This window comes from Helicoverpa zea, chromosome 18, assembly GCF_022581195.2.
Source record: "Helicoverpa zea isolate HzStark_Cry1AcR chromosome 18, ilHelZeax1.1, whole genome shotgun sequence".
NCBI classification, from domain to species: Eukaryota; Metazoa; Arthropoda; class Insecta; order Lepidoptera; family Noctuidae; genus Helicoverpa; species Helicoverpa zea.
Window position 1 is genome coordinate 547,042 of NC_061469.1, and position 27,309 is coordinate 574,350.

Genomic DNA, 27,309 nt, shown 5'->3' on the forward strand with positions numbered 1-27,309 from the left:
TTACTACAAAAATATAACGTGGTCTGTAGCTCTGAAATTATCTTACTGACTTCAACACAAGACAGGTTGTCATACTTACGGTTTTCTCAAAAACAAAAATGATAATAATTGTGCCAAGAACGCAGTATGTCCAAATGTGACAAAGAATAATGTTCCGATCATTTCTGCGAAATCCGTATTGAGAGGCCTCAGAGGCCTGCATACCTCTGTGTATCCCTATTTAAAACTTAATTAAGTAATAATGTACCGCAATTAGTGGCCCGAGTACTTGGACTATAGTCGACGACAGGCACTCTTTTACTTTCCATCGACAATACTTAGTATTGCATTCAATTGGAACCTGGTAGATTTAAGAGATAGGAATAAAGAGTTTTATACAGAAAAATTTTTGATTTCTTTGCCTCAGGCTAGCTAAGAGCTGTGATCATTGTAAAGTCGGTGTTGTATGACGGCAGCGGTGAATATGAATTGCCAAGCTTTGATGATTTCTGTGTAAAACTTTCTACAGCTCAATGAAGACACAGAATGTTATTATCTGTCAGACAAGCATTTATTATTGAAACTTTAAAAAAAAATCTTCTAAATATGACACTATAAGTAAGTACAAACTCATCTTCAATTAATTATTCGTATTTGGATCACAATCAAGTTCATTCAAACGACACGACTGTCGAAAACGTTCGCCGCTGTGTAGGCGGCCTTACCAAAGATATGCATCTGATAAAATCTACATTGATACACTTCTTTTATTCCCATATCAGCACTCGAAGAAAATAAAAACCCGCGAACGATGCCTTATCTTAATGCAATGTATCTCTTTTACATCGGCTTTTTAAGTCGATCGACTGGAACATGGTCGTGTATGCAGCTCTTACTGATACAAGTAACTATATTTAAGTATTTCTTATGAAAAACCTGTTGTAGGCTCCTATTGTTTTACTTTCCTTCCTTGAAATATAACTGGTACCATAACCATCTTCGACTTTTATTCGGCTGTATTTATTGGGAAAGCATCCATTGGTGGGTGCGTATTGAATGTGGGATGTTTCGTTACGCAGTAATGGGCAATGTATGGCGAATGGATCGATACATAGTTGCGTGCGCGCAGCGTGGTGCAAGCTATAGCCGGAGGCTAAGTTCTCTGGTCCGTAGTACCTGGGATAGGTATTGGTTGTGGCCTAAGTTATAAGCTGTTAGAAGGTCACTAAAATACCCTTTTAAGGAAATATACAAATTTTCTTTGGCAGCAAGTCATGAAGTTGGTTAAATTCCAATGCTTTTTTCAAGAAGCTCGGGGAAGGTAGAAAGCTCATCTAGACAACTAATAAAATGGACGGCTCTGCACTTAAAGCTTTACGGCTCTCGTGACGGTAAAGTTTAGTGCACATAAACCTTGCTTTCACTTCATAATTCTCGCTGCAACTGTGCAATGAAACTCCAAAGCAATTCAAGCTACATACTTGTTTGTATATATGTACCAAATGTTTTATGACTTGTCCCACTAACGTAATAGCTTATTAAGAACGGTCCTGGGATGTTTCCCGATGGTTACGTTGTGGCTGCGCGGGCGCAAGAATGTATTAATTCTATACGGCTCGGCGTAACGTCCACTCGTCATGTCGTGCTATGTTATAATATTGTGTTCTAAAGCTTTTTTAATCGTGTGGGTGCCAGGTTTTTCGTATTTAAGGCCTGAGAAGACGGGTTTTTGTGCCGTCGAATCTGCATTTTTGTGGTCTGTTAAATCTGCATGCTTTTATGTAAATTTTTACACCATTTTCAAAATGTACTAACATTATGGTTTGCCTTTGGGTGAGGTACCTTTTAAAAACTGACCATCTGACGAAGAGTAAATACCTCTTTACATAGTTTCTCAATTTGCCTCCAGGAATTGACATCACCATTAACAGATGCGATTAATTGCTTTATGTATTGCATGATGCAGCAGTAACTCTCAAACTTCTTAAAGTTGTCCTCTACCGTGTCCATATTGCTCCTAACTTAGTAAACCACTTATATAAGTAACTTATAGACTTGTTTCTAAAGCATTGAGATATTGATTTAACAACTTTGTCAATACCAGTAAAGAGTCGGTTATGTCACCATTTGATCAGAAATACCGACAAATCACTATAGCTCAGTACTCGGTGTAATTGGCGGCGCTTTCACCCGCCGCGTCACGAGGGGCGGGGCGCGACACGTGCGCACCTCGGAGCATTAATATTTCATTAAGAACACATAGGTTCTAGAACATAGGTAATTGATGGACTAGGGGCGGGTCTTAGTGTTAAGGTCGTAGGTCCTCAAGGGTTATTTCATTAAATACAGGTACTTTTGGTCATTGAAATGGATATTGCAAATAAATAATATTGTTACTTTGAAGATTTCGTCAGAAGATTTATGATGAATGCCTATAGCTGTTTGGATGCTATGAATTGCTGTGTAACATCCATGATTTTAGTCAATTATATATCTTACTAATGACTACATAATCCGAACGTTATACACAGAAAATATACCAGAGTCATTAGTTACAAAACTTTTCTGCCCTCCTAGCGGGTTTTTGAAGAATTGGTGACCTAATACAAGTAGCTGAATACGTAAAACAAAAATACTTGTCGTTATTTTCTTAATTTAACATGCTCCCTACCATTTTCTTTCCGGAACTTACCCATCTATATCCGAATGTACACCACTTGAGGCTAGACAGTAGATGACTCTTGTGTTCAAGTTACACATGTTTTCATGTAGAATATGTGTCAACCCTACCAGTGTTTCATTATACCCTCTCCTCATATGTGACTGACCACGTATGGTTGTTACTTGGAATCTGCGTAGCATGTCTTCTTCTTCCACATCCTTCTATCTGACATGAGATTACACTCTTCGCAACCATTTTGTCTTTCACACAATCCATCCATCTTTAGTCGCCCTATTCTTCTGTATCCGTCAACATTCATGCTCATTACCTTTCTAAATCATGATCCTCATAACAATATATGGTAAGAAATTAAACGTGTCTATTTACTTACCTTCTCGTAGAATGTTTTCTTGTACCTCGTAAAAGCGTTGGTCTGTTCGGCAATATATCTTGCAGGCGTCATTTGTTATGTATGCGAAGTAATAATTTACGCATTACCAAGTCGGGTGATTAATATGGATCTCCACGCTTCATCTTTACGTCAGTTCTCTGAAACATAAGGCACTGTGGACTTAGAAGTTTACAACATGTTAGTATAATTTAACTAAGAATTTTTAAGCTATTTTAAGAGTACATGATTTTGGATCTTTTCAACAATATTGGCCATGTTTCGACACTGTTTCGAATCTTCCAAAATCTATGCTACAAATTACGAACAATAATCCTCACATACCAAAGTAATAAGTGTTAATAATATCACGGAGTTAATAGCCCGGGAACCGAACCCGTCATTTGTGCCCAATTACATAATAATACCCTCTTTGGAAGAAAGGGCACTATATTGTACAGTCATGGACGCTAATATGTGAACCTTTGAACACGCCGGAAGTTAGCTTTAGTTAATTATGTAATTAAGAGTGGGATTTTGAATGAGATCAGACGGCTTTTTGTTGCTTCACTTGCTATGTTGGTGCCTATTGAATTTTAGTGATGTGCTGTTTTGTAACTTTTTGTTAAGTGCCTTAAATGGAGCTGTGTAAAAAATATGAGCGATCGTTGTGCATCTTTAATTAATCAATTGTTAATTTTTCTACAAGGGATGACATCATAGAATGACAGTAAATAATCTTCTTGATCACTTAGGTTAAGTATATTGTAAATATTGTAGTTCGTTTTAAAACTTATTTCAATTCATTAACTTGCAGTCCAAATCCAAGTGGCAATCTCCGTTTCCTAACAGAGTTATTTAGCATCTGATAGAATATCTTTCGACACTCAACTGCCTTCCTCATTGGTTCACGTCACCTATAAGTATAAATAAAAACATTTACTTGCAAATGCGCATAGGGACTGGATCATAAATAAAGTTCACAGTCAGCGAGGCGTGGCACCATTAATAAAATTATACTATATCAATGCTTTCTTAATCGGACCACGATTACCATATTAATTGATACACGAACGGTGGCGCCATCTAGTTAAGAGTTTTATTAAGTAATTGCTTTAATATTTGTAAACAGTTTCATGTAATATTTATAAGGTAAAGGCTGGTTGAGGATTATTTAAATCAATTATGAAACCACAGCAGCAACGATGTTGACTGGGGTATTTAGAAACGGCCTTTATTAAGATACCTTTATCTTTATTAAGATTAAGCTAACTTTTACATATTCTTACTAATATACCTATGTATAATTCTTATAAAGGGCTCATTCTTTCTTAATTGGCTTTACTTATTTATTTTATTAAGTTACTTAAGTACCACAATATTGGTCACCAATAAAAACTTCCTTACTAGTAATTTCCTTAGGGCTGTTTACTATTCCCGCATCTACACTCTACTCGCGAAAAGTACCGTATTTCAAACATTTAAAAGCTTTAACCCGAAGCTCTACTTTCAACGAGGAAATGTTGACTACGACAAACGTGGCATTAAACGTAATTTGTAGGAATGTGCAGATATTTGCGTGCGGACGATGTGGCCTAGGTATCTTTCTGCTTACCCTCGGGGCCAGCGATGCGCGAGAGTATATAATTGTGGCTCCAAGCGAACATGCGTGTTACCTATATTTATTTGAGATACCTATGCATCTAACGGCCGAAACTGAAATGCTACTCACTTTTAAAGACTTCTCAAATATCTGTTTCACGTTTCCGTCATTGCTGTGACAGAAATATTTTTAAATAAGACTTAAAGTTAAGAAACGTTTGAACATTTGGCGACTGAACGAAAATGGTACGGTTTTTATTGGTGAAGTCGTCAATCTACAATGTTTATAAATGTCCTGTCGTTTAGTTATCATTGGTGAAATTCAGATAAGGGTCGATCTATAAATTACGATTGAAGGAGATCAGAGTTCCTTAGAACCCTTTCCAAACAGTATTTGGATTGAGTATACTCATACTGTAAGTCTAATACGACATGACTTATGTTCGCTTTTGCGGATGGTACTCGCTTTCAAAGGGCCGATTCATGAAACTAAGTCCTAAGGACATGTTATAAAAGAAAAATAAAGTTAAAGAGCTTAGCTAGGCAAACATAAGCCCATTGCTTCTACATACGAGTACCCATAGCACAGAATATCAACGCGCAATTAATTATCTTTTGTAAATTGAGGATTTTTAGCCTTTGCAGTCGTGTAGAAGGCTCCTCTTTTAATAATTTGATTTTCACATCAAGTTGAATCGAATAACTAGTCTTGCCAAAGGGTATCGGGTAGCTCGGGTAACTGGATTGTGGAGGTCAGATAGGCAGTCATTCCATGTAACGCATTGGTACTTATCACTTACTGCATCCTGGACTGGCCCAGCCGTTTCCCGTAGAGAGTTTGATCAAATTAACGTCTGGTTAAAAATATTTCGCATTACGTTTTTATCCTTGGATCATATTAAAAGTGTACACATACCTACGAGTATTTAGTACACATCTGACTAGACGTAGTTATACCGTTATCATGCGAACAGCGAACAATGCCTGATTTAATTGAAACGTACACAAACGGAGCAGAGAACAGTTGTGAACGAGATCACACCAGTCAGCTATGTGAATCTACACACACGGAGAACAAAATCACTAACAGAGATGTCATAACGCAAAATCTCCTAAGAAAGTAGCGCGACAAAATGCGGGTGTTCGAGGAACCCTCATACCACCTTCTTTAGAACCCGCCTATTTTTTTGCAAACTAAATCACTGACCAATCTTTGACAGATTCGTCCTAATTTGCTCTAGTAACTGATCCCGCTTATCTTACGTTGCTTGACCTACAAGAAGGCGCCTGACCTGCCTGCCTTATAGCATCTCCGCTCATCTTTCCTTCCTCCGTGATCTATACGACATACATGTAGTATAAAATTGCGTCAGTGCGTGACTGTTTACATTTAGTTTAATGAAGTGAGGAGGAATTAACGTGATAATACTGATTGCTGTGTTGATGTCTGTTTTAAGATGTCTGACAATTATTTCGCCATTACTTACTATGTTCGCTCGATGTATCATATTTACGCGTGAAGAGAAGGTGAACATTTAACTATGTAGAAACCTTTAACTTTTGGTTATTAATAGTTTGGTAACTTGGTTGACTATTACCTATCTCATCTGTAATAATGTTTTTTCACATTCAATCAACCTATAGACTATTCTATTAATCCTTGATGGACGAAAAATATACACTAAAATATACATTTCTTCACACCTTTAATATCTTAAACTCAAATGAATTTATTTATACCCCTTTCCTTTCAAAGTTTCAATTAAATCCTAACAAATTGCCAAAAATCAAACAAATAAGCCTTAATCCCTAATACAGTTTAGTTCAAACGCACCGCCTTCGTTAATCTGAACACACGGTCACGGCTATTACCGTAAACACCCAATTACAGTTAAACGTTATAATAAAACTAATTCTGTTGGTTTTGGTGATTTCCGCGTCCGTCACGGCTTGGTTAATGACGCAGAAAGTGTTAAAGATAACTCATTGAATAGTTTGTTTTTTTGTTCTCCGCTGATTTTCAATTAGCGGTTTACTAGAAGGGGTACCGTGAAGCAAGATTGCGTTGTAACCAGCTAATAAAAACTGGTAAATAAGCCGATATCTGTGGAAATGAAATATTAGTTGGTAAATTGATCCTTTTGCATTTGGACATATTGTGTTTATATCGATCAACCAGCTCACAATCTGAACTAACATATTATAGCTCTTCTACCTGGGAGGTAGGAGGTAATTATCACGGTTCATGAGCTACATCCTAGTGACAGATACACAGATGGATGGACAGACAAAAGTGAAGTTTTAATAATAGGTTTTCATTCTACACTTTGGGTACGGCACCCCAAATATAATGCCAATTAAAAGTTATTACTTATAGAATCTATGTATAGCTATGATTACTGTATATATACACATGTGTACCTAAACTCGTATAGGTATAGGAATTTCTCCAGTGCACCAGACGACTTCACCACATTGTTTTACTCGACAGCTAAAGTTAAAACATTTTCAGTCAAATCCTGCAATAAATCCCCCGTAACAGCGAACAACCGTCTTGCCATTAAGTGCACACAGATAGAGACGCGGCATTAATAGGTGCTACACACGTAATGCATCAGGTGCAACTGCAGTAAGTCTGCCTAATGTCTTAACACACTACGCATATCTTCAGATCTTCAGTCCTCTGGTGTTGCGTGAGAAAGGTAAAAGAAAACTCTTTGTAACTAGACAAGTGGGGTGTATGTAAATAGACCACCTTTTAGATTTTAGTTGCGGTGATTCCATTACTTTTCTAACGTTTATACTTACAAGCCCAATAATTTTTTTTCAATTCTACAATATGCCGTTTGACTTCTTGCTAAAAAAGTATGAACAAAACACTACTTGAAAAGTTAATACATTTTTTCAAACCATATATGAACAAGCAGCTATGCAAAAGAAAAAGAAATATATTCCCAAACTAAAAACTTTTTGCTTGAAAGAGCTTTTAAAACTTACTAAATAAATCCCACAAGTTATCAAAAAATCGTAGTATTCTTATACTGAAATGGCCATTACCTAACATTTATTCTATCAAATTCATACTTCCTTCACAAAACACAGGTTTACAATTCCCGTTGTTTAATTTCCATAGCTCAGTACAATGGAGCTTGCAATAAATACGGAAAGCACTAACATCTGAGTAGTGATGTAGTGATGTCGATAAAACGTCGACATATATCTGTTACACCATCGACTGCTCGCTTTATCGACACATCGAACTGGTGAAGCTATAACTTTGGATATTGAGAAGTTCCAGCAGTTTATAAGGAGAAATTTCAATAGGAAGAAAAGTAAGTTATTCCACTTGGAGTTTTCAGTACAATCCCCCGGTTTGTGGTTATTTGAGACCATTTCAGACCTATCATGAGTATCGATACAACATTTCCTCAAGGCCTTTTAGATCATTCTAAGCGATGTATCATGGAGTTATCCAAAATAAATGGTGTAAATATTTATTCAACAAGAAAATCAAGGATTGGAGTATACCTACTGTACTTCCGTTTTAACGTGTTTCGTAGATATCGAGTGCGCTCGCTATCGAGTTCGATACATCTACGATTGCGCGAGCGCACGTTTTACATACTTGTTGTAGCCGTTAAGTGAAGCCTGATTTTCTTAATTCCAAAGAGATATGCAAACTTTCAGCTCTCAATATTTTTAAGACATAAGTATCATTTTTATTTAAAAGTGTATAATGTGTGGGAAGCATAATATAATAGTTTCAGAATTTAACTTTAATGGCACCAAATTACTCACAATATTTTTTGTCCTCTATTTACTGGACGAATAATGTGAAAATTTCTTCCACAAAATCTAAGTACGATAGGAGTCAATAGCGTACTTCCAATCCTTGCTTCTCACACGCATCTATAAAACCCACTATTACCTACATATTAAGTAACAAAACTACAATATTAAACCAAAACGCGCCTTCTAAACAGCAGCCTCAAGCCTTAGTACCACCACCGGCGCGGTAGTTTTATAGCGATGTGTACAGATAGCCCTCCACTACTATAACGTTTATGATCTCTGACCTGACTTAACGCTACCGTACTCCGATTATACAGACAACTATAGTAAGCTATAGAGAATAGAAACAAGATGGTTGAGTACCAATGAAGCACGCTTTTGAATGGGCAAAGTTTAGTGAATTTAGTAATTAAGATATTTAATTTACGTTATCAGCCATTAGTATAATACTCCTAACTTTGTTAAGTGGCAATAAAAAGTAGCTATAGAGATAAGCAGGGTAGATGCGTAGAATAACCTGCGTGTAAAATGTCTAAATAACAACATATACAATTGTATACATTGATAATTCGTTAAGTCTTAATAACCAAAGATTGGTCAATGTCCTAACGTTTTCCTATAGGTAGGTAAAGCACTTACATGTTGATTGAATAGCAGGAGATATGGTTTGTACAAATCTCATAACTAGGATACATTAGTGTTTATTCTAATATCATCCATAACTGGTAAATATCGAAAGCACATGTGCTTTACATACAAAAACATTGCGACAACCTCATTAAAATATATAAATATTGACTTACATACTAATAAGTTCTTTGTTTTACACTTAAATCAATAAGTCAAACCACAAGTTGACTGTCATTTTCATGTCGCCATGACAGTTATAGTCAAATCGACGCGCGTGTATGAACGGCAAACAAAACGGCGCGCGCGCACCTCACCGTTATAAGCCGAATTCGAAAGTTAAACCGCAGTGGTTTGGAAATATAGGCACGATGGAAAATCGTGAGTTATTGTGAACTGTAGTACCTACATGAGCTTGGGCTGTGGAGTGAAATATTGTGAATAATTTAATATGATATAGAGCTAGATTTTCAAGAGTCATAAATGTTCAACATTTCTAACGTATCCCGTCGTTTCTTCTCGAGGCAGTCACATAGATAGAAATGCCGGTATTATCTAGTTTAGTAGAATAAAAATCTGTGTCTGGAGACCTAGGACTATGTAGTACAATTTTACATAGATACAATGGTACGCAGCGAACAAAACTCGAAGTCAATTGACGAAACGCAGATTGCTTTATTCCGCGAAAATTTCTCCGCAACAAATTGAAACAACGGAATTTCTCCGAAAACTAATACAAGCCTATCTAAACAGCCTGTCTAAACATCTTGACGTATGCCCCGTGCATTATCCGTGAAATTCGGAACCAATCGTAGACGGCCGTGTTAGCGGTGCGCGCGCGCCGGAGACGTTACATTCTGTCAATCGCGCTATGATCTATGATGTGTGGTGTTTAAGGAGATTAACATGTCATGAGTAATGTGCTAAGCAGTTGTTGTATGATTTATTGTTATTTTGAAATTATTTGTTTGACGAACAGTGCGTGAAACTTTAAAATGTTTCTCAAGATGACTTTAAGTAGTAACTATACGGTATTCTCCGTAGTTACACCCGCTTGTTGAGGGAATTACTTTCCGCACCCGGGTAAAAAGTATGGCTACTTTATCTGCTTTAGTTTAGACTATCTGGAACCAAATACCACTTAAATCAGTAAAGAAGTCTTGACGTGAACTCGACTAGAATTTGGCATATAAAGTATCCAGGCGTCGGTCTGGATCTTGTACCTACTTTTATTTTGGTTTTTATGGAAGAGACAACGAGATAGAACTAATTTGTTTCTGTTTTCCAAGAAAAGTAGTAATGCAAGATGAGGCTTCTGTTGTCAACTTAATAGGTTCTTGTCAGTCGTTTACAAAGCGAGTTACTGACCAGGTGCATTCATCGGGAACCCCTTAATGCTGAGAGGTTTAAGGTTAAACTTATCTGACTGTTAAAGATGGGTGGGCTTTATCCATGCAGGATGAATATATGACTCAACATTAACGTCTGAATTCTTATATCTATGTGTTTTACGATAACATAAGTATAAACATACATAACTTTATAGACTAACAGCAATGAACTTAATGGCCATTTCATAGAGTCCAAATTGAAATACGCCAAAAAATCCTTGTTTTAGCCCATGAACATGCCATTGTATGAAAGCAAACATATTAATGCGCTCGTTAAGAACCTTGTGCATGTTACAATAAGGCAGTTTATCAAATGGCCGGGTGTTGAAGTTATGTTGGCGTATTGTTATTCAAATTTCGCGACGGTTGGGCCTGACAACTCTATAGTTGTTGGTTTTTGTTTTATTTAGTTCGTGATAAATGCGCGTGCTTTGTGAAATGGGACTCGTATGCTATGGGAAATGGGAATGCCACAGTAAAGTACATCGCAGTATATTTTACGTGAAATACCAAAGCGAGATGCTTTTCCCGTGTTTATCTTCGAAAGGGAGCGAGAATTTATCAGCGCGCTTGTGAAAGTTGGAATCGAGAGAAGAGATTTGAACTCGATACACGTGATGATTTTTCTAAAGTACTAAAATATTGTAATGTTTTGTGTTTAATATATAAAACTTAAGTAAACACTTTAGGTGGGTGGTCTATTAGCTAGAGCTAAAGATACTTATAACGGAAATCTATTAATACACGTAATAAATAATTAACCAGTAAAGGAAAATATAAGCTTAGCGGCTTTATTTTTATAGAAGCAATAAATTACTTACTTACATTCACATTGACTGGCATTTTCCTTTATAAAGTAAGTTTTCACCAATTATCTAACTGGTCACGCAAAGTGTTGGCGCCACTTCATTAGAAAACCATAGAGATATTAATTTAATCAATTTATCGGTTGGACAAAAGTTCACACATGTGTTACGAAAGTTGTACATACAGTTAATTTGACAATTACTGTTTGAAAGTGTGACCAATACTTGAGGTTATGCGAACGAGAGATTTTAATATACTAGATATCTAAATACTAGATGTTTCTCGCGGTTTCACCCGTGTCCCGTGAAAATCGGATAGAATGTAGCTTATGTCACCCGAGGATAGTGTAGCTTCCAATCAGTGAAAGGACTTTTAAAATCGGCTCAGTAGTTTCGAAACCTCTTGGTACAGATGAACAAAAAATCCTCTTTATAGCGTAAGTAGGTATGGATTTGTTTAGACGCGTGGTGAAACTCATTCAAGTTCAAAAACTTGTTTTCTTAAATAAATTCACTTAATGATTGTCATATCCTTTTAGCTAAAATCGTGGTTCAATATCATAATATTATATATTCACTGTAGAGGAAGTTTTTTCATTCACATATGACTGGCGTAAATTAATGTCTTCCACAATATTAATGTGTATAAAATTCATAAATCAATCGTTATGCTTGATACCTTGACATTTGCAAATCCTGAAATAAATATCGTATTTTAATCGCAATAATAACACGGTTTTCAAGTGATAAATATTATATTTTTAATTAATTACTTAATTTCACTAGCATTTATTTAAATTTATTCTTCCTGCATAATTGGCACACCAATTCAGACTGCAAACAGTTTAATAGTGCATAATACGAAAATAAATAAATAGAAAACCTAGATAAAGGTACGATACCTTTTACCCGACTTGCTTCTACTGGCTATGAGAATAACCCATTGAAAAGCAATAGAAGATAAACAAATATTCCATTGTTAACCCAAACAAAACAAAACTTAAAAACAAATCCGATAATCCTATTAAAGCTGACTTTATTGCCAGCAGCATCTCTCAGACATCAGATTTATCTCAATAATGCGAAAACCAGTTCCAACACGCCAAATATAATATTATTTGAGCATAAACGTCACTATTATTATTATTTCGTTAAAACAAACGTGAATATAGATATATATTGACGGAACGGCTAATGGCGACTGCAATATATGAACGTATAATTTGTTTCTAGTCTGTTTTACGCAATAAAATTTGAATAGCAATCTTCAGTGTACGGCTGAAGGCTTTTATCATGTTATTCCGCTTCGCAAATGGCATAGAATACGCGTAGAGGACAAATGTCAATGTGCAATAACCTAATAAATACTAAATTATATATGTAGCAACTTAATATATAATAAAATTCGATTACGAGGGTCTCGTGCTGCGAGGTCTGTCTGTCCTTGAGTAGCTTAGCTGCCTCTATGAGATATAATTACAAGAAGTCCTCATCTCAAATAGTCTTCTAATTGTTTAACTTTCGGTGGCGTTACTGCTGGTCAAATAAAACTCTGAAAGTCTGGAGAAAAGGTAAAATAAGCCGTTGAAACCTAGTTAATCTCTAGTACCGGTAATAAGCTACATCCGACTAGACACAGCCCGACACCAACATAATTTAATATGTGTCTTTATTGATAAATTAGCGTTGAATTCTAACCAATTCAATTCTAGTCTCCAATTCAAATAAAATTATATGACTATAGTCTGTTTTTTAATCTCGTAGACTAAACTGACATTACGAGTGTTGTTAGGTTATTGCAAATTCTTGAATAGTGATGTGGCACGACCGAAACTTAGCGTTAATAAAATCAAGTATCGTTTTTTTTACAATAAGTCATCCTGAAATAATGGGCTTATCCTTGATGATTACGCATCGCTTTGCGTGGTCATATATCCCTGGCAGTTTGTAGCACGTCGTATAGCCGTGTGTACGTACGTGAATTTTAAATATAAAACTTTGAATGAATATTAAATTCGTCTATTATAGATAAAAAGTTACGATTCAACGAACCGGTATCGGAAGTACAACACTGCACCAAAAAGCTAGCAACATTATTTGTAAGTTTGACATTTTGCAAGTGTCAATTTAGTCTACGAGATTAAAAAAACAGACTATATAAAATATTTAATTTCTCCAAAAACTATATATTACGAACCGTTTAGCTTGTAAGCATTGCTCCAAAAAACCAAATTAACATAGAAATTACCGAAACAACATGAAATTCATGCCTAATCGTGTGTCATAAATATATCCAGATCTCATGATGGCGTGTCGCAATTGATCCTAAGAGCTGTTAAGTGCGTCGGTCATCAATAACGTACATCTGCGTCTGCGCAGGTGAGAAGCCTCGCGCTCGATACGTCTTAGCTCAGATTAGCGCACTTAAGTATGCTAAACTTGTGATAGTAATGTTTTGTGTTGACATTGTAGGATAATTATGACAGCTTTTTAAGCTGTTTTTTGCAAATTACTTTTTTTCCCTAACTATATTATAGTTATAAGAGGGTATCGAATTATTTCGTATTTTTCTGTGGTTTTAAAAAAATGATTAGTTGTAAATCCCAATTAAAGTTTTATAAGAGTGTCCAAAAATTAAAAAAAAGAAACAGAAGAGGTAAAGAACCTGTAGGTAGGTAAAATATGTACCTACTAACTACGCTCTAAAGGTTGATCGCTAACATAAACATTATAAAGTAACTGTTAAGTAAGGCAAGGTATTTTTTTCGTTCATTTTTTAAACCTACGCAAAAGCAGGCTTCGGCATTTTAATGTGATTTCAAATTCAAATAAAACTGTTTTGGTATATCACATTACAATTCTCAATTCATCACTATTTTATTGTTTTTTAAATTCATTCATATTTTATTCTTAAATGATACTTTGTTCGGAATTTGTATATTTTTATAGACAGTCTGTGGGCGTTAAATTGTGATTAATTATACATTTTTACATATCGATAAAAGATTTTGAATTTAAGAAGAATTGCTAACTTTCTATGTTAATTTACGCACTATTATTTTAGCAAATCAGTTTTTTTTAGTTTTTTTAACATTTTGAATTTTTAGTATACACATACTCTTTCAAAACCGTTTTAAAGATCCTTTACTAAGAGCTTTTACGATCCGCTCGGAAAAACTGAACGGAAAATCTGCTAATTTGAAAAGGCTTAGTGAAGCCACTGTCAACAGCTAGTAATTATGTTTATCACCACCATATACATTACACTCAATATTACCTGACAGCCACACTAAATGTCAACGCGCAGTGAAATAAAACTCCGCTTTAAGCCAAAGATCAAACGCTTATAAACGGCCAATTATAAGAAATTAATGAACAAAAGCATACCATTAAGATAAGATCATAGACAACGCCGTGCCATAAATAGAAATGTCAGACTGAAACCATAAAACACTTTCGTTTGGAAAGTTATGTCACTTGTAACAGCCGGCGTATGAGCGAGCGAAACCGGTCAAGTGCGAGTTGCTCTTGTAATATGTGGTTCCATTGTAATTTTAAAATAGAAAATCTTAACTACACTTAAAATGATGATATTTAAGGCTTATGCCATGAAATGAAATGAAATGAAATGAAATCGTTTATTTTGCAAGTTGGACATAAAATCACTTTTACACGTCATTTTTAAGAACGCTGAGGTCGGCATTTCCTAATGACTGATCCCTGAGAAGAAATGCCGAAACAAACTCAAGGGTCATAGTCTCTTTTAAAGTCCAAACATGTTATAAATCAAATAATATTAGGTGTGAGTGTCACCATGTACGCGGTCTGGAATGGCCTTTTGAGGAAAGAGCCACATCAGGCTGGAGCTGACCAGTCCCAACAGACGGCACGCATGTATCAGTCGTCGTGTAGCTCAACCATATCTTAGGGAGCTCAACGACCTGTCACACGACGATACCAGATCTGCAGAACATTTGCGTAGGCCATACAAAAATACTCAAACCCGCCAGACAGTATTTATGTTATAAGAATATATAATGTTGCTCGCATACACGATACTCACATTCACAATAATAATAAATAATAAAAAAAATACAATTATAATATATAAATGTCAAAAAAAAAATGTCATTAATAAAATGTTATCTGATGATAATAAATATTTAAATGTCAAAAGAACAATACACAGGCATTTGAAAAGATATCACTCACTAAGCGAGCAGCTCATTCCCAAGCTTCTTTATCATTTAAATAATCAGATATTTTGTAATATCCTTTTTTCAAAAGTTTGGATTTTATATGATTTTTAAATTTCTTAATAGGTAAATCACGAACCGCTTTGGGAAGTTTATTGTAAAAGCGTATACATTGACCCATGAACGAGTTGCTTACTCTGTGGAGGCGAGTAGCATGTACAGCAAGATTATGTTTATTCCTAGTATTTATGCTATGAACATCAGACATTTGAACAAAGTTAGAAATGTTTTTACGAACGTACATTAAATTTTCAAAAAAAATCTCGTATCTCCATAATCTCGTCGTTAAAGCAAGACTGCAAAAAACCGGGTATTTGGGTCAATTGGTCTAAGTTCTTAAGTATGATGTTATTGCTATTAGCTGGCCTCTAGTATTTTCATTGATACTACTGATTCTACTGATTCATTAGCAGTTTTTACTACAAAATTAGCATTGACGCACAATTCTCACGTACCCAAATCAGTCACTCTTAAACCACATAATATTACTAAAAAACATTAGGTAACCATAACCAGTAAAAATCCGTTTATTTGGCTATCAGGTTACTAATCCACCGGCCGGGTGGTCACACGTCACCTCCTCCGGCTCTCGGGTTACAGTCGTCGGCTTGTGATGCCCCTTCAGAAGTAGCTGCCATAATAATTACAAGCTTAAGTGTGCGGTGGGCAAGGATTAAGGTCTTAAGAAATTGTGTTGACAGCTGTCGAAAATATTAATTTATAAATTCGTAATGAAGAAAAATTGATATGCGGCTCGCCTTGCATAAATTTTAAGCGGTATGAGCCAGGTACAACGGCTAAACCATTGAAATTTCCACGACTTATTGTGTTGAAACCTGATTTAGAACCAATTTTAGAATATCAATGTCTGATTATTTTCTTGATGACAATAAAATAACATAAATATAAACTTGGCCCACCTAGTTGGCTAGACAAATGAGAAAACTACCTCATTGACATCTTGACCCTATCTATTGGATATTGCAAAATACGACTAATAAAACCTTTAGAGGATATCATTCAAAAGTCGCGGAATCGAATCTTTTATTCGAATAGACTGCCTATATAACAATGGTTTAAATAATAATTATACCTTTTGACTTAGACATGATATGTTTTAACGTTTTTTTCAACGAAACTGATACCTACATAACGATCTATGTTACATTTAAAACAAAAACATTTCCCATTGCATTCACTCCCAACCTCCCCCTCTTTTGTCAGCTCTTCCGCACACTAGGAGGCGTGCCAAGTTACCCCTTTATCTGTTCCCCTACAATTAGCATGCACTACAGTGTAATGTATGCGAAGCTTCGTTATAATTGTTTTGCTAATAACAGATGTTATATCTAAGATCTAAGAGCTCGTCTGTTTATTTGTTTGTTTGTTTATAATAATAAATTGCTAACTGAATTAGACGAAGGCGTAGTTGCTGTATCTTTTGTGGCTATCAGAATGTGAGTTTTTGTTTTGGCTTTAATTAAAATTGGGTTAATAAATTGATGTAAGTCAGTTTTTGTTTTGTAAAGTTAGTCATTGGGAAATAATAAAGCGATATTGGTTACTTTCGGAAGAAATGTTGAACAAAGCACACTCGAGTCTATGCTGCTTGAGTCGATGCTTTCGACTGGTTCTTAGATATAATTTGTTTTAAAATTGCATTTTGTTATGACTTTATCAAAAAAACATTAAACTCAAAACATATGTGTATAATTAGATTAGAGAGGAAGAGATTAATTTTGCACAAAGTTTTCGCTTGAGAGAATGACTTATAATCCTATTAGTACATATTAATAAAATATAACGGCGATACAAAAAACAGATTAATATAAAAATGAAAAGCAATTAAAATGAATTATATTTTTGAACAGCATGAAATTGTAATTAATAGTGCGGTTTCCACATTTTGAGATGTGGTTGGTCATTCGGATCACATGTCAAAGAATAAAATAACTTTTGCAAATAGGTAACCAACTTCTCTCTATAATTACAAATTCTTAGGGAAGACGAAATTCTTTTAATGATAATCTTAACACCAGCCGATATTTAAAGACTATCTATCTCTTGAAGGTACATCATATTAATAAATAACAACATAATTAAACTTATAGACACAACATAATTAAGAAATCTTTCAACAATTCTTCGTGTTCAACATCAAAAGCCGCCCACATCAGTTTGTCATCTCTTACCTATTATACCAACAATTCATTTCCACATAACTATAAATTATATCCCTTTCTCTAATTCCACATAACATTTTGCAAATGCGTGGGCGCAGCGAATAACAATGGGACGTTAAGTTTTAATGTCATATATTAAATTGACAATTTTCTTGTCTTTGCCAACATAATTTATGATTATTATAGATTTTAGCGTTCGATTTTGATTAATATTGGCTTATCAGTCATCAATTTAACGGGTTTATTTTCATTTATATTTTATCTAGCTTTATTTGATTGGATTTTCCTTATTTACGTTCTACTTATGTCAGACTTAATACAACTTCATTAACCAATTAAAGTTTTTTAGAATACAATATTTTGACATACATATCAGCATTTTTGGTGTTGCCTAAGATAAGTGAAAATATCTTGCTGTTAAAGTACACAGTTTATGCAGGCTATCAGCAAGTCTGCATAGATTAGCAATCGGCATCCGTCTCTCATCTGCATAAACCCGCTTCCTAATCCTCTGTTCAAAGCTACCGATCTAATGAACCTAACGTGGATAATGTCTGAATTAATTGAACACTCATATTAATTACGTAATTAGTATACTTATGAGCTCCAATCTTAACTCAGCGGGAAGTCGAATCCCGCCTCACGTTCTCACATATTAGCTTACAAAGTTATTTGTAAAATGTACGCAGCACGGAATCAGGAAAGATGAGCGGAGATAACGTATTGCAGGTAGGTCATGCGCCTTCTTCTAGGTCAAATTCGTACGGTGAACATGACCAAAACGATTATTAACGTGTGAACTAACGAGGCGTTCGGTTTCTGCGAGAAATTTGTGAAAAAAAATTGTTATAAGAAAAATACGGGTCCAAAGAAGGTCGTATTAGGGCGAAAACAGTAACGTTCTCCTCTTCCCCCGCACACCCGCACTTTGGCGCGCTACTTTCTTAGGAGATTTTCCTTTATGGCACCTCCGCTAGTCATTTTGTTCGCCATGGCACGTAGTTATTAATTTAGCTGCAGCGGGGAATTTTAATAATTCGATGCTGATTTGTTAATTAAGTAATCAATTTTAGTTGTAGTTTTGTTTGTACTAACAGTTTTGGTTTATGATTGGGACGTAAATGCTGACCCGTGGGTTAATTAATACTAACTATGCGCGTAGGGATTCTATGCTACTTGTTTACAAGTTTGTGTCACTAGTTTCTTATAAAGTCTGGTCCAGCAAGTTATACAACCTATTTAAAATAATATTGTCGTATTAAAAGCTACGTTGATGTTACCCAATTTTCAGTAAATAAATATAATTTTGTAGACAAACAATTGTTATGGTGTCTACATATATTGAACATCCATGAATGCAAATACGTAGCTCAGTTACTGCCGAAACACAAGCTATCCATTATTCAAAAACCGTGGCAAAAAAAAATCCAAAATTAACAATTCAAAATCACCCACAAAAGTGCCGACACTTATTATTTTAATCACGCTATAGATCCGGCAACATAGTCACGCCCTCATCCTCCTTGATCGCGGAGACACGTGACAATGGAAGCGATGCACTATCGCTCAACAGCTTATATCCTGTGTTTTGTAGTGGAATCTGATAGTAGGGAAATGCTGAAATGCAAAAATGTTGTTTGATAAGAGTATAAAATGTTATTAGGAAAATATATAGCGTTAATTCCGCGAGACAGTAAATCGAGTGTCGGATGCATATGCATGAAAGTAGTACTATATGTATATATATACTGTAACCCCTGATACCATAGTTTAATGAGAATATACTCTTGTCTTTGAAAGGCACGTCAATTTGTGGGATGTTCTTTGCATAATTTTGGTCCTTGCAGGTATTCAGAAGCCAGAGAGTGTGATAGCCAGTCTTTCCAAGGAGGTTCGGATTGCCCGAGTTGTAGAGATCCGATGGGTAATCGCTGCATGCAAAAAGCTAGAAGCCAGGATCAACTTAGTTAGGTAAAAGCTAGGTAAATGATGAAATTTTATCTGCATCTACTTAAATAAATAAATTGTTTATTACTTCACTTTGTACATATTTTTTTTACAATATATTGCTTAATTCTAAAAAGTGCTGATGTATAATTTGCAAAAACAATATACAAAATAACTTCTTCATTAACTGGTTAGTGTTAATCCGTTAAATAAAAACGATGTAAGATAAAATTGAGAAGTGAATGACTCCTACTAAAACTAACTGTTGTCTCTCATTAAATGCGTCTGTTAGAGTACAGTAATGTCGTAACAATCATGTTTGCAATTCTGTATTCTTCACAACTTTCAAGTTCCTATAATTGTTTAAAGTTAAATCATAAACTTTAACAATTGTACAAACAAACATACACAATTAATAGTAATGATATCTTAATCTTTGTGGTTTTTTAAAAGGACTCTTAAACTGACATAGCCATTTTGGGAACACACAGGTCTCAAACCTCCGTCACTTGATAAACCTTACCATCAAGAGGAACACTAATAGTGTATAAACTATAGATTCCCGTAAAAGGTTCAGGAACGCTTCGACACTATTAGGGTGGTATCACACTTATCCAATATCAAGCACAACTTATTCAAGGTGGACATCAGAATTTACAGACTTCATCTCGCTTTTAAATAGACATGCATAAGACGTGTTTTCGACCTTTTTGCATAACACATATTATCTTGAATCATTTTATAGAATGGTCCACCATTTTGATTTAAATGTTATTACTTTAATATTTGACCAAATCCAAGTGTTACCAGTATATTTATAATTTGTAATATGATCAAATGTACCTACATTAGACTAAGTTACTTAATAAGTGTCACAGCACCTTTAGAGCAGTCGCAATGAGACGCTGTGTGTTCCAGGAAGGTGCGACACGCCGCGACTCCCGGGCGGGTTCGTTAGCCGACACACAACACATGCATGGCATTACTGACACACACCTCTAGGTGCCGGCGGACTTGCGAAGATGTGACTGTTAAGTTAAATGACTTGATGAATTTGTAGGATTAATTGATTGTTGTTAATGTTGGTTGGTGGGTTCATATCATATATTATTTTTTTCAGTCGTTTTTTCTCCATAAGACCCAGTCTTTGGAACCGCGCAACTAGCTCTACGTTTCGAAAGGGCTATCATAGGCTATTTGAATTAAACAGACACTAACAAAAATCAGCAACATTTATATAAAACTGGAATGGTAATTTAAAGTAAGCTCATTCAGCCATTGTTTGCGAACAACAACACTTAAAACGATATCATCTGACACCTGACACAGAACCACGGAAAATATAGAAACGGCACAACCCCAGCCTTATAAGGCTATTTAAATAACCGCCTTTTCACTTAAACCCACTAATACCACGAACTATTAAAACTAAGAGACTATTGTTTCAAACTTCAAACAATAACGCCAGATTTCCTGGCGGTTGAAAGCGCACCGACTCCTGCGCATACAGAGAACTTTTAATAAAGTGACGTAGCTAGCTAGGCCTGCGGTTTTATGTTATAATGTAAGAGTTTCCCATAATGCTTATGGTTTGTGTCGGTGAACGGGTCGGTCGATGTGGTCGAGAACTCGGGCTCCGATAAAATGTAAAGCGTTGCGAAATAGCTCGGCTTTTTGTCTCGGAATAGTTCTCGTATACCGTATTCGGTTAAGTTTGTAAAAAAAATAAACGGTGCTTTTAGAACGGCTTGATAGTTTAAGAATAGGTTATATTGGAGGTTGATGGTTTATAAGTATGTGCCATTTTATTGCAATGGCTAAATATATTTTTTAACTATAAGCAAAGCTATCATTATGTAAAAATATAGAGTAAATAAGCCACCACGTTCAGTTTATTCTTCATTGGTTTTTATTTTTATTTTATTGTCACAAACGATCGTGACACATGATACCTTCTGTATCTGAACAGCCAATAAAAATCTGTCAATACCGTAATCCCTTATGCACATTATAAATCTTACCTTTTTATCTCATTACCATATTAACACCTTACAATATTAAGCTTGTTTATTAGGATGAACATTAGTATGCAATCAACACTTGTAGTGTTTCGTGGCGTTTATCTGAATCCCACCCGAAACAAAAATGTGAAAGACTGCCAAGTTCGATAATATGGGAATGCTTCGCCTATAAAAGAAGTGAGATCTGAATAAGTACCAAGTTCCATACATATACCTCAGTTAAAAATAGTTACTTTTTAGTGATGTTACTTGGCAAGTTTTCACACACCTTGTTATAACCCTACTAAACGCAATGAATCAAGTATTTAATTTTCTATTAAAACTTGCCAAGTAACATCATTAAAAAGTAACTATTTTTAACTGAGGTATATGTATGGAACTTGGTACTTATTCAGATCTCACTTCTTTTATAGGCGAAGCATTCCCATATTATCGAACTTGGCAGTCTTTCACATTTTTGTTTTGGGTGGGATTTCATTTATTTTTGTAAGGTTGACTATTTTATTTTTTTCTTATGATTAAGTTAGTTAAGGAAATGTCTCATTTATACTATCTTTCAGATTTTTTAATATGCACTATGCTTCTTACAAAGAAATGAACTAGATTAACTATATGGAATAGATTTACCAACTGACTGACATGACATGTTATCATATATTATGTTCGTGGATCAAAGTTACACATTCGTTATTTTCGAAAGTGACTCACACTTGGCCGTTTTCAGATTTTTACTTTACTTTGACTAAATACAAACCTTTGTAACGAATTTCAGATCGGTACGACCATTCGAAGATATATTATATAAATATAGATAAATTTAGTTCGTTTTAGTTCCTTAGGGGTATAAATTTACACCGGGTATAAAACACCTTCATTATTTTGAAACGGACTCACACTTGGCCATTTTCAGATTTTTTCCTTTACCTTGACATAAAGACCTACCTCCATGCCAAATTTCAAGTCAATACGACCATTGGAAGTGGTCTAGGTTTTTGATGAGTGAGTGAGTCAGTCAGTGAGTGTATAGTAAAAATAGCGATTTTCTGACGTCAATATCTCAAGACCTACAATAGGTACATAAATGAAATTTTGTATTTTAGATAAGTGAGGGGGTCTCAACAGATACTAGAAAGGACAATGGGCACTTTGTATGGGATTTGGTACCCGCTCCAACAGTAACGTATGATATATCATTAGAAAGGTATTTATGTGAACAATAATAAAAACTATGGGGCTTGCCTCAATTAGCTGTCCGATCCGAGTAACGATAAAAATTAAATCGACATAGAAACAAGTAGATATGTCATCCATATATGCAAATTCATTAAGAGGCATATGTCGTCAGTATAATAATTTTAAACTCAGTTAATAGACATCTTAAATTGTTTGAGATACACTCTATTATAATCTAGAGGTTGTAATAGTCTATGGAGTCATACTACGGAAACACAATCGTCATCTGATTTGACAAAAGTTCAAAACATTTCTGAAAACACAACTAATCATTTTAGTTACATACTATCTTTAAACATACTGGCTTCCATGTACCTACACATTATATGAAATAAAAAACCTGTTATTAAAACATGATAATCATTAAACATTAATTGATTGTAAATACTGAAAGACTTTCATCAAATACATAAGCTATATTCTGCGTGAACTGCAAAGGTTTGCACACAGACTTTTTTTAAAGCAGTGGGCAGGCAAACATTCTAAGAAGGCCAAATTCTTGTTTTTTTGTTACTTTACCAGTTTTTATTCAATACAGTTGGATTTACGAACTACATCTACGTTGATGATTAATGAACATTATACATTCTATTAGTCGATGTCACGCGAAATGGACAAGGAATTGGGACTAGTAGTCATAGTAAACATTTTTTGGCTTGCCAAGACCTACGCAATGGTACTAGAATCAACACTGTTGGACAGGGTACCAAAACGCCCATCGTCCTTTGATATGCGTAAATAAAATAGATTTTGAGTTACAGGGGGGTCGAATTTGGCCCGAAATGGTTCGTGTAATAAAACCCACGGCCGGTGTGTCGCTTTTTTTGCTCGAACTTGGCGGACACACTGCCGTGTGTCTAGATATTATTTACGAAGCGCACGCGCCCCTGTATCGCAGCAAGGAACCATAGATAAGGGAAACTGATACTTGATTTGATAAAGGCTTTATTTCCTGAAATGTTTACTGTAAATTGTCAATAAGTTTTTTCTTATAAGCTGAGAAAAAGGATAGCGCTCTTTAGAAAAGCTTTTTGAAAAGAAGTCGTGAATATATAGTAATATGGTGTTTTAATATTTATGATAAATATACGTATTTCTGGAATAAATGATTGGAGACACAATTAAATTAAACTTAGAGATTTATTAAAAGAGAGGTCTGTATTAACCACGACAAAAATGGGCGGATTAGAGGCATCATTAAAAATAAAAGGCATAAAATTTACGATATTTTGTATCCAGTCCTGGTCGTTATCCCTTAAACATAGTTAGAAAACAGATTAGGCAGTTGATGATGATTGATACCATAATCACAATGCAAGATTTTTTCCTTAGGACTTAACCGTGGTTTTTTCCCCCAATTTTACTCTACTTATTATAAGCACTTAAGTAGGTGCTATTTCACACTACAAAAGATTGTATAGGTACAGTCCAAAAATGTAAATCGTCTCAACAATGCCAGAGTATTCATCTACTTTTTTTAAAAGTTTAGGATACTAAGTAAGTTGTGGCGTTTGTTTTGATAAGAAATTATGATCTTTACGTTTTTAGGTACTTATGAAAATGTTCATTTGTTCAGTTGCTTTTGACGCTGACCGTACGTACAACTTAGGTATAAGTTTACGAGTAAGATACCTTATTGCAATTCCCAACGTGTACGAAATCGATATTCGATACGTAGTCGATGCTCGGCTATAAAATATCGATATAGCGTTCTGATATTGATATGAGGCGCAGTGTAGTAGTTTAGAATATCTACATATTTTGTTAAACAATACCTGTAGGCATAGGTTTATACAAATAATTTTGACTCTCGTTTAGTTTTTCGAAGATGTAATAATGAACAAGTTTTCTAGTTGAAGATGATCAGAAATGGTTATCAGCTACATGAGATGAGAAATAGAGAGTGATTCTCATGAGAAATACAACCCAGCTTTATTATATTGCTAGTGCCAAAACTGCATTTCCAGCTACAACAGCTACAATAACCTCATGTTTGAGGCTATTGTGCAGCAAAAGGTATTGATGATCACTACTGAATTGACAACATGTTGAATCTTTTGCTCAATTTGTTTTATTTATCTTGGATAGTTGCGTCCGGATCTTTGCGAAGATTTCTGAGACATAAAATTACAAACCGTTTTCCAATATAAAGGCTTTTCCCATTACTTCCACCATAAACTCTATCAATACATGCGCAAATTACCTACACAACAATTTCCCAAGAATTTATTTAAAGATGGAATCAAAAAACTGTGGTCCATCTCGATGTCACCGTCACGGCTACTTACTGAGTGATTTAACTGTGACAGTCTGACAGATTGACAGCTTGACAGCCAGCCATTATCATAGGCAGTTTGTGGTTTGTTTGCCGTTGTCATGGCAACCGCTGATGGCCGCTGTTAGCTTTAATATGGGCTATTAATTTATTGCTTGAGAAGACGTGATTAGAGTGTTTTTATAGTTTTTTGTACTTGAAGCTAAAATATCACGGAAATAATTGGAAATCTACAATAGTTTAAAGTTGTGCATATTGTACATTATGTAGAGTCATTCCAAAACTAGCTTTACTGAGTGAGTCTAGAAATACCGGTTGCATACAACCTTCAAAAATAGCGTAGATAACAGAGGCTACAAATACAACACAAGTTTTTCAAACTTGAAACAGCTGACAAAAAGCAACAGAAAAATAGCTTATATTAATGAGAAGCATAACATTTCTCATTGCTTTTCAATATAATCGATTAGCACTTGTAACATTAAAGTTTCTTTTAAGAGCAAGTGTTTATCTCCCACACACACACATACACAACTGAAACTAGCAAGACCCGATTGTTGCGAGCCTTCATAAAATTACAAATCAACTTTTTTACCAAAAGCTTTCGCTCGTCATCAAAGTTGTATACATTAATCATACCTGTCTTTCTGTCGCAGGGACTTACGACAAAGCCTGCAGGAGGGAGAGAGACAGCAATAGCAGACGAGGTGCGCGCGCGCAGCGTCCGAAGCGCCTCGCCGCAACAGTCGACGAAAACCCCAGAGCGAGACAGTCACGTCGTATCAAACGAAATATTATTTATTTCAAATAATATTTCCTCACACCAAGTGCTGTAATAGTGAAGTGTGTGTGAACTGTGTACTTTGTGTGTTGGATGTGTTGTGTACTTGTGTACTGAAAGTGCAGTGTTGTGTTGTGTATACCATCTGTCGTGTCGCTTCACGGTGATGATTATTGGATTTGCTCGAGGTATGGTGTTTTGTTTTAATATTTTATTTATAGCCATAGCATATTATAAGCCTTAATACAATATTTTTCACAAGATACTTAGAAAATAATATAAAAATTTGTTCTCTTGTATAAAATATGTAGACCAATTTATCATGGCCAAATTCCTAGAACATTAACAAACGAACAAAAAATACGAAATATTACAACAAGTACATGAACGAGTTACGAAGCCGAAATTGTTGAACCGAAAAAATCTCTCACATCAACGTTGTATTAATAATAACGATCATTAATCATAACCGCGATAAAATCGTTAACGACAATAGATCGTTAAGGCGTACCAAACATCAATGAAATACGGACCTCGAAAATATGGCCTTTGAAAATACGGTATTTGAAATATGTAAAAAGTCTCGCGTATTTTAAAATGTTATCTAAGAAAAGACATCAACGCGCTCGCACTAATAGTTCTCAATATTTCCTTATAGAAAGTATTCTTATCTCGACAATCTTAACAGTTTTTGTTCTAGTTACCAATCTTATTCTTATCCACTTGTATTATTTAAAAAGGTATATGTTTGAGGCATGTTTTCAATATAAGCAGAATCTTTTAAGACTGGCTTTTCAGTAAAATATATACTTCTCTACTCTTATCAATGCTATAAAATTTCAAACGATTAAAATCCCTTTTAACTTTTAAACTTTTAAACGACTACTAAATTGAGATGTTAAAAATCCCACACTTCGGTTATTTCTGGCATATTTTAAGCAATTACATATCTTATTTTAAAACACAAGAATACTTAAAAGTGGATATTAGCATACCTCCGGCGTTTCATGAAGCCATGAAAACGTCAATGTCGCCAATAAATGCGATAATGATACGAATACAGCCTTATTCCACAATACAGAACAAAATGAACTCTAGGTGCAAAGGAATAAGATTTAAAATCGAATGAACTAGATCATAAAGATTTTGTATGCAAGTCGAGTTTTGCAAAATTGATATTAAAATTGTAAATTGTTGTAATTTAGACTTTGTTTGTATAGCATTAAGGTTGCTAAATCAATATTGAGTGGTTATAGTAGAAGATAGTGTTTAGTTTTTGTAGTTTTGTTTGTTTTAACAAATGCTGCGATGTTTCCGATGCGATCTATCTTCGGATGTAATGTTAGGTTATTGCGCATTCATGAAA

General features: G+C 35.0%; 1 protein-coding gene across 1 annotated transcript in view; it reads left to right on the forward strand.

The window, feature by feature from the left end:
* LOC124638930 (ankycorbin) overlaps window positions 1–27,309 on the forward strand; it is an 89,919-nt gene that overhangs the window by 17,789 nt on the left and 44,821 nt on the right. Inside the window, exon 2 of the mRNA XM_047176086.1 lies at window positions 25,819–26,131. The gene's annotated coding sequence lies outside the window, so the exon portion shown is untranslated. The remainder of the gene's footprint in view (window positions 1–25,818; window positions 26,132–27,309) is intronic.